The sequence below is a fragment of the Neoarius graeffei genome, chromosome 13 (assembly GCF_027579695.1).
Source record: "Neoarius graeffei isolate fNeoGra1 chromosome 13, fNeoGra1.pri, whole genome shotgun sequence".
Taxonomy (NCBI): domain Eukaryota; kingdom Metazoa; phylum Chordata; class Actinopteri; order Siluriformes; family Ariidae; genus Neoarius; species Neoarius graeffei.
The window spans coordinates 4,389,352-4,405,318 of NC_083581.1; the positions used below are offsets into that span (position 1 = coordinate 4,389,352).

Genomic DNA, 15,967 nt, shown 5'->3' on the forward strand with positions numbered 1-15,967 from the left:
AATGCAACTTCAACAGCCCCGCTCAGCTCGACTCAGCCCAACTCAGCACGGCACGGCTCAGCCCAACTCAGCCGCGTTGGTAGTGGAAAAGCGGCATTAGAGTATCCAGTTGCACCAGGAGGAAACCCGCACAGGAACGGGAAGAGAACATGCAAACTCCAGACGAAGGCTGTCTGTAACATGAGACTGTTTTTATTGAATTAACCATAAAACATGAACAGTAGTAAAAGCAAATTGCTAATTGTTAGTTCTGTTAGACATCCTTAGATGATCAAAGAAATACTTTTTTCCCTGTTAATATTTTTCACATTTAACAAACTTGCATACAGCATTTAAGAAAGCACCAGCGACTCTGATCTCACGTGATAAAACCACAGAATCAACACTTTCCTCTTTGTTCTCTCTTCAGGACCCAACCTTCACTCCCCTTCAGGCTGTAGGTAAAAAAAAAAGGCAAATAATAATTTTTGCTTTGCTAAATGAATTCGTCCAGAGCTGTCTTAGTGTTTATTGCATGTCAAACAAGTGAAATATGAGGCCGCGTGCCAAAATGTCAGAGTTGTCCTTTGATAAATATAAAACATGGAATATAAATATGAAGCCGTTCCCTGTGCAGCAGCGTGTCAGAGCGTGAGGCCGTGTCTTAGGGTGAGACTGCTTTCACAAGCACGTCGTCAGTAAGGCACTCGAATAGAGAGCCAGAGAGTCGGAGGAGTTCCCTGGCTAAATACAAAATTATCATAATAGAGCTAGATTTATCTCACATACGTAGTGGTGAGTTAGTGCAAGACTATCTGAGGAAGATATACTGTATATTAACAGAGCTCCATACTTAAAAGAATATGGTAAAGCATCGACTTGATTTTTGATGGCTTTTGCGATCGTACGACATCTGAGTACCACCACAGGGAACCCGACTCTAAGTGTAAGGCAACGTATCTCATAAACACTTGACCCCTGGACAACGAAATGTGTATCTTTATTTCTATTATATACTGTAGATGGGTTTTTAATCCAGCGCTTATTTTTAATTTGCTTTTTAAAGAATAACTTGGGATTATTTCTGAACACATTTTACAGAAAACGTTCACGACAGTTTCATATAAAACGAGTTAAAACAGTTTTATTAGTCCACTCGCTTGTTGGACAGATGACAGTTTGTGTCATGTAAAGGTAGTAGACAGATGTAATCGCAGAAAGAGTTTTATTGAAAACACACTAACAAATGGATCCAAAACGGAGATAAACAGAGGCAGAGTCGAAAACCAGGCAGTGGTGGAGTGAGGCACAGACAGGATATACGAGGAATACAATACTCACAGTCCAAAAACACAAACAGGGTCAAAACCAGAACAGTGACACAAAATACAAGGCTTTCGCAAAGTCTGTGTGTTACTCAGAGTCCTTATATAAATGTCTGTGCTGTGATTGCACTCGAATCAGGAACAGGTGCATGGCGGTTAGTCCTAATGATATTAACCATATTTGGTTAATTATAATTAATCATATATAGTTAATCGTCAACAGGTCAGTAAGATGATTGGGTATATAAAGAGCATCCCAGAGAGGCGGAGCCTCTCAGAAGTAAAGATGGGGCGGGGTTCACCGCTCTGTGAAAGACTGCGTGGGCAAACAGTGCAACAATTTAAGAATAACATTCTCAATGTAAAACTGCGAAGAATTTAGGGATCACATCACCCATGGTTCATAATATCATTAAAAGATATCTGAGAGAAATCTCTGTATGCAGGAGACAAGGCTGAAAACTGACACTGGATGCCTGTGATCTTCAGGCCCTCAGGAGACACTGCATTAAAAGCAGACACGTGTCTGTAGTGGAAATCACTGTATGGGCTCAGGAACACTTCAGAAAACCATCGTCTGTGAAAACACTTCATTACTGCATCCACAAATGCAAGTTAAAACCAGATATAAACAATATCCAGAAACCCCGCCCCCTTCTCTGGGCCCGAGCTCTTTTACGATGGACTGAGGCGAAGTGGAAAACTGTCCCGAGGTCTGACGAATCAAAAGTAGAAATTCTTTTTAGAAATCATGGACACCACGTCCTCCAGGCTAAAGAGGAGAGGGACCATCCGGCTTGTTATCAGCACACAGCTCAAAAGCAGCATCTGTGATGGTATGAGGGTGCATTAGTGCACATGACATGGGGAGCTTGTACATCTGGAAAGGCGGCATTAATGCTGAATGATATAAACACGTTTCAGAGCAACATGCTGCCATCCAGACAAAATCTTTTTCAGGGAAGGCCTTCCTTCTTTCAGCAAGACAAAACCGCTTTCTGCACATATTAAAACTGCATGGCTCTTTAGTAAAAGAGTCCAGGTGCTAAACTGGCCTGCTGCATTTGACCCTGAACTGTTGAGCAACTGAAATTGCATATCGGGCAAGAATAGGACAACATTTCTCTTTTAAAACTACAGTAATTGGTCTGCTCAGATCCCAAATGTTTACAGAGTGTTGTTAAAAGTAGAGGTAATGTAACACAGCGGTAAACACACCCCTGTCCCAACTTTTTTGAAACGTGTTGCTGACATCAAATTCAAAATGAGCAAAATTTCTCAGGTTCAACATTTGATATGTTGTCTTTGTACTATTTTTTAATCAAATATAGAGTTTCCATGATTTGCAATTCATCGCATTCTGTTTTTATTTATGTTTTAACTTTTTTGGGAACAGGCTTGTACAAAAATTGAATAAAAATAAAAACGTATGGCAGGTTTTTTTTCTTTGTTCTGAACTTGCTAGAAGTAATTTATGTTTTGAGAAGGAAAAAAAAATCAGAACCCTGAATACAAATGTCAAAAAGAAAGCTTTTATGTTAATTCACGATTGTTAAGATGAAGCATGCAAGATTTTGTCGGATTGTAATTTTCCATTTTGAGTCGTTAAATAATTTAATAAATGAAATCCTCTGAGTGTTTTTTTTCCCTTCAAATGTTTTGATCAATGAGATGAAGCTGTGCGTGTAAAAATCTCAAATTTGATTTCTGTTCATCCTGATGACTTGCTAGTCCCTCAACACACACACACCACTCTGCCTTCCTTGCATTATTTATGCAAAATTAAACCAGCCAGTGTCTCCTGTCTGATGCTCAGAGACCTGGATCGATCCTCTTGTTCCTTAAAGCACTTCTAGAAATTTCCGCTCGTCTTCGTCAGGTTACTGCGGAAGTCTTTTCCAGTGGATCCGAGAACACGAACGGTTTGATCAGTGTCTGTGTGTCAGCAGCTGAACAGAGTAAACCAGCAGAGACGTTCTCCACGTCTGATTACACTGGAGCAGACCCAGGGCAAATTAGATTTTTTGCATCATCAGATAAAAGGAACATAAAAAAATCTAAAATATAATATAAAAATACTCTATAAGCTGTATATACTGCAGCTACACTGTATTGTTGCATAGTCTTTTTTTAACGATAAATGTGTAAAGATAAATAATGATGATGTTGAAAATAGGGTGTAAATGTTTTCTTTTAATACTAATAAGTAATTTTATATATATTTTTGTTAAATATGTTTTGTTAGTGGTTATAAATGACCACAATTTAAGTCCAATTAATTTCATATCATTATAATATAGTCTATTTTGTTAATATAACTACTGTATATAGATTATTATACCATCATTTCAGTCACACTCACATAGATATTTTTCAAAATCTGAGATCATAATTTTATTTTTCTTTTAAATAATAATAATAATAATAATAATAATAATAATAATAATAATAAATGGAATATTTCAAGGTCGAGTTGGAACACAAAAAACAAAAAAGGTTTTAAAAAAACATTTTAAAAAAAGATCAGAGATAAGCTGATCTCATTAAAACGGATAAATCTCCGTTAAACCAGTTCACCACAGCGCAGGTGAATCCTCGAATCTGATTGGTCAGAAGGTGTGCGTTATTTGTGTTCAGTCTAAACACACAGGTCATTATAGAAAATTGTGCGTGCTGATTGGTTGTGAAATTCGGACTATTTCTCGATAATCTCCTCGGGAGACTCGGCAAAATGCCGGCCAGTCGCTTCGTCATTCTTTGTAAGTGAGGGAAGAATTACAAATGATGAAAGAAAATGCTGCTCCTAAAATAAAAGCACTAAAGATGCTCCGAAGTTTGGTCTAAAACGATTCAAAAGGAATACGGAGTTGTGATTTATTTTTTCGATTTCAAAACAAAGGATTTTATGTGACGCGGCGTAGATAAGTGACACAAGTCTGCGCCACAAAGTTATTACATTTACATGAAGATTGAGAAATTTTTTAATAATTTTTTTTTAAAAATCACCTGTGTTTTTACACAAAAAACAATTATCGTGGAATTATCAGTGGAATAATAACCGAGAGTTCACTTTCAGTGATCTCATCTCATCTCATTATCTCTAGCCGCTTTATCCTTCTACAGGGTTGCAGGCAAGCTGGAGCCTATCCCAGCTGACTACGGGCGAAAGGCGGGGTTCACCCTGGACAAGTCGCCAGGTCATCACAGGGCTGACACATAGACACAGACAACCATTCACACTCACATTCACACCTACGCTCAATTTAGAGTCACCAGTTAACCTAACCTGCATGTCTTTGGACTGTGGGGGAAACCGGAGCACCTGGAGGAAACCCACGCGGACACGGGGAGAACATGCAAACTCCACACAGAAAGGCCCTCGCCGGCCCCGGGGCTCGAACCCAGGACCTTCTTGCTGTGAGGCGACAGCGCTAACCACTACACCACCGTGCCGCCACTTTCAGTGATTAATTGTTAAATAACACGACTCGGATTGTAGCTCCGGCTGTAACGTGAACAAACAATACGCGACGTTTTACGCGACATATTAATGCGCTCGTCCTGATAAGTTATCGTTTCTTTAGTAACAGCTCAAACAAAGGGGTTCGTATAACAGACACTCCGGATAATCCATGAAAAAAAGAGAAAAACATGTTTAATAAAGAAAAGCGTATCATTGTTGACGTGGTGATGTTTCGGTGATATTTATGGAAGGAGTCTCGAGTGTTGGTGCTTTGTAACATCTGGGGGGTTTTGCGATGCTTCCCAGCTTTTCAGGAGAGAGAGAGAGAGAGAGAGAGAGAGAGAGAGAGAGAGAGAGGTGCAAGTCTGTAATTAAATGTAACTATAAACCGATAAAAAGTACATTTCGTTCATTAATAAATGAAATCTTGTAAACGTTGCTGCATGACACTCTGACGGCGTGGATTATTTTCCTCGAACTGCACAGCCTGTAGTGTGTTATTCCTTACATCACTGGAAACAATGACGTTTCTTGATTATAATCAAGCGTATCAAATAATTAACAGTTATTCCATGAAATCAAGTCGTACATGAGCTGACGGCGCTATAATCCACGTACGACGAGATTGAATGGAATAACTGATTTATTATAACCACGTTCACTGGATTTTGAGAAACGGAGCATTTTTATTTTGATTTTTCTCAAACTCGAGCAATAAAACTTTACACAAAACGTCCGACATCCATCAAATGCATTCATTCCATATTTTGTTGCTTTTTCATTTATTTTTATTTTTGGGGCTTTTGTTTTCGAGTAGTTTTTATTTCGTCCTCGGTTGCTTCAGCAACACGCGCCGCCATTTTGTTTTTCTCTCCTCATGGTATATGAGCTGATATCCTGGCAGTCGAGTAGCCAATCAGAGCGCACGATTGCTCATATCCAGTGAATGTAGATAGAATATATCTTATTATAAGATTACAATAAACAACATACTGTATAAAATTATTATAAAACCTATTTCTACACATTTTTACTCATTTCAAGATTGAAATTTGGCACTTTTTCTATTGGAAAATAGTTTAAAGCTTTTTTTTTCCTTTTTTAGAAAAGAGTGACTTGATTTAAAGCTTTTAAAGCCTGAAATTCGAGAAAATGTCGAGATATTTCTTGAGTAATCATCATTGCGGTTTGTTTTAATCCTTTCAGTAAAGATGAGATGAGATAAATGGGCTAAATCTGAGATAGCGTCGGTATCTCTTTGTTGGTTTGTTGGTTGTTTTGTTTTTTGCAGTGATGGAGTCCACGCTGTAGGTACAGTGGATGGGCGATACATGACGTTAGATCTGTACACACTGTAAAGGTGATTGGGTCATTTCAGAAAATCTCACACACACACACACACACACACACACACTGCTGCTGTCAGAAAGCACTTTTCTTAATGAACGCTGGAGTTCTGAAAATATTAAAGAACTGAAGAATGAAAAAAGAATTCGTGTGCACCTTTTAGCTTTTAACAAGTAGCTAAAGGGAAAAGCCATAAAGGTGGGTTCTACACTCGGGTAATGCCACCTCACTGCGCTTTTTATTAGACCTTTCAACCCTTTTACAATGGGTTAAGTGATAAAGTGACATTTACTGCCCGCTGCACTCCAGCGCTGTTCACACAAACACACACACCGAGAGAGAGAGAGAGAGAGAGAGAGAGAGAGAGAGATTCCCTTAACACTCCGACTCGGACCATCGTCCGTCCCGTCTGCTGCTGTCCAGAGAAGAGATTTGTGGATCCTGAGCGCCACCTTGTGTCTGTGCAGGATGCAGGATGTCACCCGAGTGTGTGTGGGTATTAATCATAGGCAGGAGAGTGTAAAATTCAATCGGCTCCCTCCATCCATTTGAGAAGAAGCAGCCTGAAGGTTGGCCTTGTACAGACAGAGAGAGAAAGAGAGAGGGGGGAAAAGAAATAAATAATAAAAAGGAAGAAAGCGAGAGAGAGAGAGAGAAAGCCCTCACCGTACACTTCATCAGAACCTCCTTGTTGGTAACAAATGGCGTGTCTCTCCGGTGGAGTTGTGCCATCAGAAACTCGCCCTCTCTCTATTCATTTCATTCCCGCGCCAGAGGAAGAGGTCAGGGTAGGAGCACCGGGCTGCTTCCCTCGCTCACACTATAAACCACTTTTTAGGAATTGTTTCTCAATAAGAAATGATCAGTCCATTTGTCTGCAGCCGACGGCGCCGTCTACCCGCCCGGACCGCCAATATTTTTTCGCTTGACCTGATCAGGGCAATAAACTAGACTGAGACACTTTCAATTTGTCACCGTGCTCACAGAGCCTCTGAGGTTCAGCGACTGATTACATCTCCCCACACACACACACACAGGTAAAAATTCCTCCCTCTCTGAATCTCCTCAGCCCGCAGCAGCAGCAGGAGCAGCATCAGCAGCACTTCCTCCCTCTCTCTCTCTCTCTCTCTCTTCAGCATTCAGCTCATCGAACCGTGTGTGTGTGTGTGTGTGTGTGTGTGTGTGTGAGATGAATCAGTTTCTCTTTTAACATAATGCACATGAATCGCTGATGGAGTGAACGCCTAGGAGAACATGAGTGATGAAGCGTGTCCCGTCCCAAATATTAGAAAACGGACATCATTTGCACCTTGGAGGACGTCTGCGGATGAGGAATACGGAATATTTCAGGTTTATGTGCTTTCGATGACATCATCGAACCAGTTCATTCATTCATCAATCAATCAATCAATTCCCCAAAAATTCATACACTTTTTTTATACCTTTCTAATTAATTAATTAATTTTGGTTTAATTGTACAGTTTCACTCATAGCTGTTTTTTTAATGTAATACATGAATACTGTACACTCTCAGGAGGAAAAAATCTCGAGCTGTTTATTTACTTTGCATTATTCTTATGTTTGAAGGTTAAAAACAAGCTACACGTTTAAGTAGTTCTTCGAGGGTTCTTTGGGGTTTTAATCTTCCAAAAAAAAAAAAATTCAGGAAGCTTTTCTCATATGTTAAAATTGTCCCAAATTTAAATTGTACATTTTAATAACTGAGTTTATTTTACACTATTTATAAAATAAGCACACTTTCATTCAGGAAAAAAAAGGGGTCTTCATGGGTTCTTTAAGGGTTTGATGATCTAAAGCCTTTCATCCGTCTAAAAAAAGGGGGGGGTTCTACCTTCTACTTTTTTAAATGTCAAACTTTTTTTTTTTAAATATTTCTTGTTTACGCACCATTGCAAATAAAATGAGCTTCACCTTCACTTGTGTTTCCTACCAGAATGTGTTCAAGGTTCTTACGAACCCTTAATTCTACACCCACGAGGTCCACCTGCTGTTTAATGGCGTTCTCTAATCAGCCGATCCCTTGATGCATCAAATCACGCAGATACAAATCAAGAGCTTCAGTTAATGTTCACAACGTTCAAACATCAGAACGGGAAAAATTGCGATCTCAATTTTTGTGTGACTTTCTTTCTTTCACTCAGTGCGTTTACATGCACATCCAAATCGAGCTACTGTCGGTAATCGAGCTAAGGGTCCCAGCAGGGGTGCCAGAGAAATCCAATCCTACATGCACACAAGGAAATCGAGCTATTGTGTGAGGTACATTGTGCACCCGAGCCACAGGTGGTGCTACACGCCCCATCGTGTTGGTACACTTCCGGTTGTCATCATGAAGAAGAGCTATTCAGAAGTATAAACAAAGTTATCAGTTCCGTGTTCACAAGAAGAACGACGACGTTCGTTCTCCTTGTTCCTCCTGACCTCTTCTGCTGCTCGCTACTACTACTGTTGTCATGCCAACCGAGGCTGTTGTGTTTCCCGCTTGTGGTCTCGTCACTCCCGGAAGGGGCAGTGCTGAAGTAAGTAGCTCGACTACGTAGCTCGATAGGGTTTACATCCACTAAGTAGCTCGGCTACAATCGCATAATCTAGGTCGCGTAGCTCGATTATGAGAAATCCAGTTCGGTTCGATTTCAGCCGAGCTAAGGTGTTTCCATGGCATTTAGAACTTCGATTTCAGTCAAGCTACGGCAGAAATTCAATTTTCTCTATGTGCATGTAAACGCACTGACTGTGTTGGTTTGAGCCAGATGAGTATGAGGTTTGAGTATTTCAGAAACTGCTGATCTCCTCCTGGGGTTTTCACACACAGCAGTCTCAACAGAATGGTGCAAAAAACAAAAAACATCATTAAGTGAGTGAGCGATGACAGTTCTGTGGGTGGGAAAAAAAACCAAACGCCTTGTTGAAAAGAGAGGGTCAGAGATCAGATAAATGGACAGATTTGAGGTGGTTCGAGCTTTTTTTTTCCTCCAGGAAGGCTATAGTAACTCATATAATCACTCTTTACAACCGTGGTGAGCAGAAAAGCATCTCAGCATGCAACAGCAGAGTAGAAGAACACATTGGGTTCCACTCCTGCAGCCAAGAACAGGGACCTGAGAATCAAGAACAAGAATCCTTTTTATCTAAGAATGTATTAACAGGAGAAATATGCAGTACAAACTCGGGGATTTAAAAGTACCGTATCTTGGTATCTGGTGCACTTTTTTAGAAAAACAGGGGTTCTTTAAGGGTTCTTTGGATAATTAAAGTCTTTTTAGCTTCTACATTGGAAAGGAACTCTTCATGATGAGAAAACATTTAATTTTGAACACTGGGCATCATCTTTAACGTTACACACAGTTACAAATAAAACATACGACACTCTCTTTAGGGGTCTTGAACTCATCTGCTTCTTCACCCACGTTATTTGTAATTGTGTCGCATTCTTCCATCTTTTATTTGTACAGATGTCCTTCTGTTTGTTTGCTTTGTTGTTTCTCCTTCTTCTGTAAAGAGTCCTTGGGTTGGTGATATGAATTAAACATTGTCAATCTTCTTCTTGTCTATCAGATGGAAACCTTAAAGGTTCTTGGTCGAAACCTAAAACTTCAACCCAAGAGTGATTTTCTCTCAGAAATGTTTCCGTTTTTGAAATTATCATCCAATGAGCCCTTAAAGAACATATTGGTGTGGACGAACAGGATAAGTGTGCAGAACAAACTCCAAATTATTGCTCGTTGTTTTTGGTTCATGTCCCAAACCTTTCAGAAAATTAAAGTTTTGTTTATTGTTTACTTTTTTTTCAGTGTTGTTTAGTTCATTGTGCACTATTACCTCCATCAAGGACATTATGGTTGGGGTGGTTTGTTTGTTTTTGTAACCTTAAGCAGGATTGTGCAAAACCTACACGCCTGATTTCTATGAAACTTGGTGGAAGGGTGTAACACGATCCAAAGAAGAACTCATTAAGTTTTGGAGTGGATCTGAATCACGGGGTGGATCCACGACTTTAGTTTTCCTTTTGCAACACTGCAAGATACAGCATTTGATCTTGGTGGAAGTCAAGACTCCCCCCTCGTATCCTTCAGGTTTCTTTGTTTATCTCAGTTGCAAATAAAACAAGTTACACCTTAGAGGGTTCTTCAAGTGGTGGCCCCACTGGCTGAAGGTTCTTCAAGGGTTCTTAAAAGATTCCTTGCACTGTTCAAGGTTTCATAAAGTCTTTCAAAAAAAAGGAACCATTTCTCAGAGAAAAACTTTGGTTATTAAGCAATACATTTTAACTAGCACTTTATTTTACACTATAAATATGAAGTACAGCGTCTAGTTTTTAGTAGGTAATAAAAGGGTTCTACTTTCAAAACCCTTTTTAATTAAAGGAAAGCACTTTGTTTTGACCCTGTCCAGGTTCCACAACATTACTTTTTAAAGCTGAAACTAAAACGAAGCAGCAGCACACCTAAAGGATCGTCAGCTGTCGCTCTGGATGAAGTAAAAATTCTACCAAAAGGTTTCCACGTAGCACCCGTTTCAAAATGTATAACGGTTAGAGGCATTTTTTACATTTTAAATTAGCAAGGGTTGGTTTCCAAAACGTTATTTAAAACAGCTTGGCAAAATGCCTCTATAAAAATATGACATTATTCATATTATGATTATGATACTCATAGATCATAGCTTATAATAATTATGATAAATACTCCTGTTAGCCGGCGGCACGGTGGTGTAGTGGTTAGCGCTGTCGCCTCACAGCAAGAAGGTCCTGGGTTCGAGCCCCGGGGCCGGCGAGGGCCTTTCTGTGCGGAGTTTGCATGTTCTCCCCGTGTCCGCATGGGTTTCCTCCGGGTGCTCCGGTTTCCCCCACAGTCCAAAGACATGCAGGTTAGGTTAACTGGTGACTCTAAATTGACCGTAGGTGTGAATGTGAGTGTGAATGGTTGTCTGTGTCTATGTGTCAGCCCTGTGATGACCTGGCGACTTGTCCAGGGTGTACCCCGCCTTTCGCCCGTAGTCAGCTGGGATAGGATCCAGCTTGCCTGCGACCCTGTAGAAGAATAAAGCGGCTTGAGATAATGAGATGAGATGAGACTCCTGTTAGCCATGCTGCTAATACTATAGTAATAATCTATCTAACATGTGACATCACATGACCTCACGTAATTAAATATAACCATCCATGCATTTATTGTCTTATTAACTTTCACTGATACTGAAACATCATCAGATGTTTTTATAGTGTCCAGTAGTGTTGGAGGACGCGAGGCCGGTCTCAAGATCACATTTTGAAGTTCTCGTCTCGGAATCGACTACTCGGTCTTGTATCGGTCTCGGACGTAGAGGACTCGGGATTTTATTTCAAGACCAGTTCACAACTGTGGGGATTTCACTAAATCACCTGCATATTATCTGATTTATTTGTTAACATCATTACTGTGATTGGATGTAAAATTCCCTGCTTCAAATGCAACCAATAACGTGACTCATTGCGAAAATGAAAATTTTCTTCCTGTTAATGGCTGTCACCCCTCCCCCAACCCTCCTTCACACACACTGGTCTGGTTCTGGTCTTGACTCGGCCTCACCACGCTTTGGTCTCAACCCCTCTAAGTCTTGGTCTTGCCTACAACACTAGTGTTCACTTTATCTTTTCTGATCATTAATGATGATAAACATCTTAAACACTGTCAGAAACAAGGGTACATACAGTGGTGCTTGAAAGTTTGTGAACCCTTTAGAATTTTCTATATTTCTGCATAAATATGACCTAAAACATCATCAGATTTCACACAAGTCCTAAAAGTAGATAAAGAGAACCCAGTTAAACACATGAGACAAAAATATTATACTTGGTCATTTATTTATTGAGGAAAATGATCCAATATTACATATCTGTGAGTGGCAAAAGTATGTGAACCTCTAGGACTAGCAGTTAATTTGAAGGTGAAATTAGAGTCAGGTGTGAGTGGGCACCCTGTTTTATTTAAAGAACAGGGATCTATCAAAGTCTGATCTTCACAACACATGTTTGTGGAAGTGTATCATGGCACGAACAAAGGAGATTTCTGAGGACCTCAGAAAAAGCGTTGTTGATGCTCATCAGACTGGAAAAGGTTACAAAACCATCTCTAAAGAGTTTGGACTCCGCCAATCCACAGTCAGACAGATTGAGTACAAATGGAAGAAATTCAAGACCATTGTTACCCTCCCCAGGAGTGGTCGACCAACAAAGATCACTCCAAGAGCAAGGCGTGTAATAGTCGGTGAGGTCACAAAGGACCCCAGGGTAACTTCTAAGCAACTGAAGGCCTCTCTCACATTGGCTAATGTTAATGTTCATGAGTCCACCATCAGGAGAACACTGAACAACAATGGTGTGCATGGCAGGGTTGCAAGGAGAAAGCCACCGCTCTCCAAAAAGAACATTGTTGCTCGTCTGCAGTTTGCTAAATATCACGTGGACAAGCCAGAAAGCTATTGGAAAAATGTTTAGTGGACAGATGAGACCAAAATAGAACTTTTTGGTTTAAATGAGAAGCATTATGTTTGGAGAAAGGAAAACACTGCATTCCAGCATAAGAACCTTATCCCATCTGTGAAACATGGTGGTGGTAGTATCATGGTTTGGGCCTGTTTTGCTGCATCTGGGCCAGGACGGCTTGCCATCATTGATGGAACAATGAATTCTGAATTATACCAGCGAATTCTAAAGGAAAATGTCAGGACATCTGTCCATGAACTGAATCTCAAGAGAAGGTGGGTCATGCAGCAAGACAACGACCCTAAGCACACAAGTCGTTCTACCAAAGAATGGTTAAAGAAGAATAAAGTGAATGTTTTGGAATGGCCAAGTCAAAGTCCTGACCTTAATCCAATGGAAATGTTGTGGAAGGACCTGAAGCGAGCAGTTCATGTGAGGAAACCCACCAACATCCCAGAGTTGAAGCTGTTCTGTACGGAGGAACGGGCTAAAATTCCTCCAAGCCGGTGTGCAGGACTGATCAACAGTTACCGCAAACGTTTAGTTGCAGTTATTGCTGCACAAGGGGCTCACATACTTTTGCCACTCACAGATGTGTAATATTAGATCATTTTCCTCAATAAATAAATGACCAAGTATAATATTTTTGTCTCATTTGTTTAACTGGGTTCTCTTTATCTACTTTTAGGACTTGTGTGAAAATCTGATGATGTTTTAGGTCATATTTATGCAGAAATTCTAAAGGGTTCACAAACTTTAAAGCACCACTGTCAGTACCTTAGAGGGAACTGATCCAGCGACAAGCTGCTGTACCGCTAAAGGGACAATAATGTACTTTATTTTCTGAGAGTGTAAAAGGACAGAGGGAAGGACTGATGAAAGCATCAGGATGATGATTTTGTTCGTCCCCTGACATCTGCACCTCAATTTGAGCCTTAAAGTCACTGATTCATCAATTAAAATATTTATACTTGTCCTTAACTGTTTTTTTTTATTTAACTTATTGAATTTATTTTTTAAATGTTTTCTGGTTCATCCTACTCATTCATTTTATTGTACTCCTATCATTTTGGTAATTTTTTTCCCCTCTTTGAAGGAAAATAATATTTAATAAAATCATAAATAATTTATTTTTTATTTATAAAATGATCAATGAACATTGTTTAGAATTTAATCATTTTAATTACTGCAATGTAATGACAGTAAACGTATTACATTTGTATTATCTAATATTGTTTAGTTATAAATACATAAAACAGAAAGAAGTTGAAATTTTCATACCAACACCAGTGTGAACATAAAGGACTACGGAACAAATTTTATATGGTACATTTTATAATTTTAAGTATCTTTTATATACACACACAGTTTTTTTCTCCTGTGTAACCATCATTCTTCTAACTTCATTCTGAAGTCCAAAATCCGGTCTCTAAAACAGCTAAACTGACACGAAGGTAAAAATTTAACCCGTTTGTTGACTCTTCAATCTCTGAACAAGCCTAATTACAGAACCTGTTAAAAAATGTAAAAAAATAAAACCTAGGTGTTAAAGATTCACTCCGGCACTACGTCACTATGAGCAGTGAGCTCAAAGGGTTCTGAATGAAAATCGCACCGGCCGTTAATGAAGAAACCCTGGTACTGAATTTCCTCGAAGCTTAATTCAGTGAAGCGAAGCCTGGAGTGGAAAACAGAATGCGTGTCTTGTGGCTCAGAGACTCTCCTACGATGTGTCATGAATTTTACAAAACCTGCAATCAATAGCAGCTGTTATTACGCGGCGAGCTGTGAGACGATTCAACGGAGGAAAAAAGTCAAAGAAATCACTTTACTATTGACATAAAAACGCATTTAAAGGAATAAAAGGAAATTTCGCCATTTGTTTTTTGATTACGCTGTAGTTGGAGGGGGTGATAAGCTGACACCGTGCCCTGATGTCAATCACAGAGCCGTGTATCAAATGACCCGAGTGGGCGTGAGCCCAAACGCCGTTGCTTCATCTCTGAGAAGTCGTGATCACATGACCTCACTCGGCAAAGAAGCAAACCATGGAAGCAGCGTCTCAAAATCTGTTCGACACCATGAATACGCTCACGCACCACTGAATCCTGGATCCGAAGAAAAAGGCGTTGATTGATTTTCTAAATCAGTCAGCAGCTCTGACAGTAGTGCAGGTTTATAGCTGCTATAACGTAAGCAAGAACAGGAACTAACTCATTTCCATTATAGATAAATAAACAGTACCGTACACACTCTTTAGGAAACAGCTGGAGTACAAAAGGAATAAAAGTCATCATAATAATAATGAATATCAAACCCAGTTTAAGAAGCTCGTTGCTCTAAATCATTAAGTTTCAGTTTTGTAACGTTCTCAAGATTCTGTACGGGTGAAAAGGTTAAGGTTCTAAGGAACTCTAGTATACGGGTCATTCTAGAATTCGAGCTACATTTCGCATTTCACGTCTCCGTATATGTATACAGTAGAAATCTCAGCATACAGTGTCTTGCAAAAGTATTCATCCCCCTTGGTGTTCGTCCTGTTTTGTCGGGTTACAAGCTGGAATTAAAATGTAATTTCTGGACGGTTAGCACCATTTGATTTACACAACATGCCTACAGCTTTAAAGGTGCATATAGTTTTTTATTGTGACACAAACAATAATTAAGATGAAAAAACCGAGATGTGGAGTGTGCATAAGTATTCACCACCTTTCGTATGAAACCCCTAAATAAGAGCTGGTCCAACCAATTTACTTCCTAAGTCACAAAATTAGTTGATTAAGATCCACCTGTGTGCAATCAAAGTGTCACATGATCTGTCACATGATGTTTGTATAAAATCACCCTGTTCTGGAAGGACCCTGACTCTGCAACGCTACTAAGCAAGCAACATGAAAACCAAGGAGCCTCCAAACAGGTCAGAGACAAAGTTGTGGAGAAGTATAGATCAGGGTTGGGTTCTAAAAAATATCCCACAGAGCTCCATTAAATCCATTATAGCAAAATGGAAAGAATATGTCACCACTACAAACATGACAAGAGAAGGCCCCGCCCACCAAAACTCACAGACCGGGCAAGGAGGGCATTAATCAGAGATGCAACAAAGAGAACACTGAAGGAGCTGCAAAGATCCACAGCGGAGATGGGAGGATCTGTCCATAGGACCACTTTAAGCCGTACACTCCACAGAGTGGGCGGGGCTTTATGGAAGAGTGGCCAGAAAAAAAAAAGTCATTGCTTAAGAAAACATGTTTGGAGTTTGCCCAACAGCATGTGGCAGACTCCCTAAACACATGGAAGAAGATTCTCTGGTCAGATGAGACTAAAATTGAACTTTTTGGCCATCATAGGAAATGCCGTGTGTGGCGC

General features: G+C 39.8%; 1 protein-coding gene across 2 annotated transcripts in view; it reads right to left on the minus strand.

The window, feature by feature from the left end:
• Positions 1–411: 411 nt before the first annotated feature.
• dhx35 (DEAH-box helicase 35) overlaps positions 412–15,967 on the minus strand; it is a 56,706-nt gene continuing 41,150 nt past the window's right edge. Inside the window, exon 22 of one of the 2 annotated variants that reach the window (XR_009656012.1) lies at positions 412–434. The gene's annotated coding sequence lies outside the window, so the exon portion shown is untranslated. Of the gene's footprint in view, positions 435–8,830; positions 9,234–15,967 lie in introns of those variants that run through there. The other variant, XR_009656010.1, reaches the window with a different exon arrangement.